Source organism: Condylostylus longicornis, unplaced genomic scaffold, assembly GCF_029603195.1.
Source record: "Condylostylus longicornis isolate FDR11 unplaced genomic scaffold, ASM2960319v2 ptg000144l, whole genome shotgun sequence".
Lineage (NCBI taxonomy): Eukaryota > Metazoa > Arthropoda > Insecta > Diptera > Dolichopodidae > Condylostylus > Condylostylus longicornis.
The window spans coordinates 553,068-557,916 of NW_026578112.1; the positions used below are offsets into that span (position 1 = coordinate 553,068).

Below are 4,849 nucleotides of genomic sequence, written 5' to 3' on the forward strand. Positions count from 1 at the left end.
TTTTTCATTATTCAAAGTAATACAAAAAAAAAGATGTTTATTCGGTACATTTTATTACCAAAAAAATGTTTACTATTTACAGATTTATTGATTCTTATTTAGTTGGCCAAATTTTATACTTATTTAGGGCTCAAGAAGCTTTTGCGAATTTTCTAAAAATTTAAACAAAAATTTAAAGTTCAAAAGACTATTTTTTAAATGTAATATATTTGTTCTATATTATACCGTTAATTATCTATACTAATTAAGTTCTAATACAGTACAATTCCAGTATAATAAACCGGTTTCCTTTATTACGATATTTTAATTTTATTAAAATAGGAATGAAAAATTTTGATAAGTTAGTGTCTGTTTTAAAGCTAAACAAGACAAAACTATCATACACCTGAAACTAAAGGGTATTAACACCAAAAATACGATTTCTTAAGTTCAAGACCAATAAATAGTTCAAATATTTTATTTATCGCAGTACCCATTTTTCAAGTATGCATTTAAAGTAACCATTTTACAAACTAAAATTATTTTGGATTTTAGAGAATAGCTTTATGTTGATTGAAAATAGTTTTTTGCAGTTCTCCCAAATTCTATTATTTTTTGAGTTAATCCATTTTTTGTTTGAAAGTACTACTCGTAATTTTATATATTTTCTCGAATGACGTCACAAAACATTAAATTCTTTATTAAAGTTAAAATTCTCCATAGTCTTACAAAAAATTTAACCAGAAAATTTTTCTCACCTAAATAAAAAATTTCTTATTTATTTCTTAAACACACAATAAAATTATAATTTTATTGCTATTTTGGGAATTGAAAATAAATATGTGAAAATAAGAAATTTCGCTTTTTTTTTCAACTCTTTATATATTGATGTTATAATCTACAAGATATTTAAAACAAATGTGAATTGGAAAAGGAAACATTTAATGGGTTAAAGGCTATTAAATGCCACACATTAATAAAAATATTCAAACAGGAAACATAAGTTTTTAAAGTACATGTATAGAAGCTAAATTTTGTACTCATATGCCATTGCAAGGCTATAAAAATTTCAAAAATTCGCTTCTTTGCTATTTTCTATTGAAAAATATAAAATTTATTGCTGTTAAAATTATTGCTGTTAATAAAACAAAATCGTACCATTAATATGAAAATTATAGAGAAGTACAAGTAATTAAATAATTCTTTTTAATAAATAAAATAGATTCATATAATTATTATATTGATCTGTTGAAGTGTTACAGAGGAGTTAGTTCAAAAAATTAGTTCAAAGAGTTTGAAGTGAATTGAGATTTTGAAGAGTTGGAAAAATGTAATTTAAATATATGAAAATTAAAAATAATAAGAAACCTCAGTATTCCACAATTAAAGAATGTTCTACATAATCTTATCGATCATAAGATTCTTCTACGCAGAATGTCAAGTATCGGCGTTATACTCAATTAAATAAAGTAATAAATTTGAGTGTTTAAATTTTTCTTCCTAAAACTATCGCGGGACTTGAATGAGTGGTTTATTAGCGAGGTGCAATGACACAAAATTTTTTGTTTTTTCTTTTTTCATATAAATTAATCAAAATTTAATTAATGCCCACCCAAATAAACATCGAACCTATAAACGCAGGTCTCAGCATGGTGTTATATAAAAATATACTGTTATATTTTCAATCTGTTATATTTTAAACCCTGAAATGACGTTTGTATTAATTTGTTCTTTAAATAATTTTATTAATTCTCATTAAATGTAATTGCCTAATATATTTGTAATACAACTGCAACTATGTAAATATTATACAATATTTATTAATATAATTGAGGTATAACAGTTTTTTTTACATTATTTTATTAAAGGCGGCTATACAATATTCTAATTTTAGAATAACCAATTATTTTTAATGAACTTCCCATATATTGCCCCCTCCTTCCTCTCTGTTGTAGTCAAATTATAACAATTTGTGCAAAACACAATATTTAAACATAATTTTTATTTTATATAAAAGAAAAGAAAGGAAAAACAAATTTTTCGTTTTAACAACAATCTCTAATTAAATTTTATTGAATTATGTTCATGACGTTGTGTTTCTAAAATCATATGATCAAAAAAAAAAAAAATAAATATTAAATAATAAAAATTTGTAAACGTTGGCAAAAAAAAAAAGTTTCTGTTTTGTAATTAAATACACAAAAATAAATAAAAATAAAACAAAGAAAAATCTAAAATAAATAAAATTTTGCAATGTTATTTTCAATTTACAGAATTATTAATTATTTATTTGTACAGCTGATCAATTTAAATATGCAATTTTATTGGAATAAATACACACTATATGCACATAACTAATTTAATAACCAATATAATATAATCAACTATTATTACTTACTTAACACTATATTTCAATAATAATATTAATAATCTAGATATTCGTACGTAATATAAAGAAAATTTGCATAAAAAAATATTGGAGTATTAATTATTTTTGCAAAATATTTTTATTTTTAAAATTTTCCAATTACACAAAATTGCATTTAATTAACAAAAATGTTTAACTTAAAAATTACACCTTTTAATTAAAATTTAAATTTTTATGTGTGTATGTTTGCTTATGTAATATTACTTTTAAAAAAAGAATTGACGAAAATTAAAAAAAAAAAAAATATATTTTTCATTGCAATTCCGATAAATTTTTATGAATTTCTCATTCTTTAAAATTTTTTGTTTTCCATACTATTAAGTCGTCACTAGCAACAGAGTCTTGTTTACCTGTAAAAATTAATTAACATATTTAATATGCTAATAAATTTTGGTTTTGAAAGATTTGACGTTTAAACTTCTTATTTTATATAATTAAATATCACAAAAATTGACGTTAGCGAATGCGTTAGCGCTTGTTTTACTGTACTGTATGATAAGTTGGATTTCAAAAATTATGAGGGAAAATGAGTAGATACGAGTATACGTTTGCCGTTATTTCTTTTTAATTGAGGTTTTTGAGCACAAGTGTAACAATTTAAATTTTAAACATATTTTTTTTTCTAAACACTTCTGGTCTTCTAAGCAAAAATGTCATGTTATCCTCTGTCAAGTTGTTCAACATTGCTGTAGTTTTAACGGAGACGTTCCAAAAAAACAACTTTAACCTATTCAATGAATTCGTTGACAGAGCGGTACCAGTAATGGTTTTTTTAATGATACACGTCATAGTTGTTAGTGAATCTGTAAACGAAACACACGTCCATGATATTTCCCGTTAGTTTTTAGAATGATTTCCCGTTAGTTTTTAGAATGTCGAGATTTTCGAATGATATCTTTCAACATTGTCTTATCTTTTTTTGCTGTTGAATAGTGCGTTGCGTGACAGAGACTATTATTCATGCAATTGAAAGCAATTAGTATAGTAGTTTTTGAGTTAAGCTATTTTATGTACAAATTCTTTTTGGAGCCCGAAACGTATAAGGGAGTTCAAACACATCTGCGCTCATAATTTTGAATTCATAATAAAATTTATAAAATTTAATATATTTGATTACAGCCATTTGCGATTATGTAAGTCTCATAATAGTTGTAACTTTTTTAATTTTTCAGCCATTCGAGTTATTTTACAATTTCAATAAAAATCGAAAAATAAAATTTTTTTAAAAAAAAAAAAAATCTAAAAAATAAAAATTTTTGGAGATGCGGGGCATCGATCCCCGTACCTCTCACATGCTAAGCGAGCGCTCTACCATCTGAGCTACATCCCCAACATAATTATCATGTTAAATTTTTTAACAACATTATAAAATATTTTATGAATGATTAAAATTTACAATATTTTTATTAATAAATTCATAAAAACATCCGTAAAAATTATAAATTAAATAAAATTTAACAATATGCAAATTTTAGATATCAAAAAAAAAAAAATTATTTAAATTTATAAAAAAATATTTATTATTGAGCTGTTGAAATTAAAGACAAGCGATTAATACGAAGAAAAATACGAATTTGAAAAAAAAAAAGCAAAAAAACAAAAATAAATGTTGATTTAATGAATTGGCAATGTGATTTTAATGTGATTTGTAGTTTTCCACTCTGAAAAGTGAAAAAATAGTTTTTTTTGTTCTTTCAAATTCCCACTGGTCAAGTAAATAATGTCGTTTAAATGATCGTTTAAATTTTTAATTTTATTTGTGCATTACACTTATATGTGTTATACGAGCATGTTTGTGTTTACATTGGGTATGTTGTGTACGTATAGTTAATGTTGGTGTAAATGCACAGAGGCAGTGAATTTAAAAATAACTGGATATTGTCTAATGTAATATAAATGAGAGTAAATTAAAAACAAAAAAAAAAAAAAAACAGTGTCTTCAAAACGGTTTTATAATATTTAATTTTATTGCACCAAAATTATTTTAAAATATAATTGCTTAATACAATTTAAAGAAACGAAGTATTGCTTAATACAATTTAAAGAAACCCCCATGACATTTGAAATTTTAACAAATAAATTTTCATATTGTAATAAAGAAATTTATTTTTTTGGAAAATTGGAACGTATATCTAAATTAATTACAGTTTTTTTTTAATAATCAAGAGACTTATTGCTGATAGGAGAGACGGCTTATTACATGGCGTTTTACCCTACTATATTAATTGCGTCTCGTAAATTTTGTACCGAGAATTCTTCAAAATTGTTGCAAAATGTAGTTTATTTCTCTTAATGTACTGAAAAATAAACTGCCAACAATTTTCTAATTAATTTCTCTTACTAGTTTAAAATCATAATTACTTTCCAATTTATAAAACTGCTATTTATTATACACAATAAAACCAGAATATGTGCAGGTAAAATTGATTAGTATATGGCTTG

The 4,849-nt window shown here is 23.4% G+C and overlaps 1 non-coding gene across 1 annotated transcript; it reads right to left on the reverse strand.

Moving 5' to 3' along the window:
- Positions 1-3,664: 3,664 nt before the first annotated feature.
- On the reverse strand, positions 3,665-3,737 carry Trnaa-agc (transfer RNA alanine (anticodon AGC)). The gene has a single exon. It is a non-coding gene; the product is annotated as a tRNA-Ala (tRNA).
- Between the last annotated feature and the right edge of the window lie 1,112 nt (positions 3,738-4,849).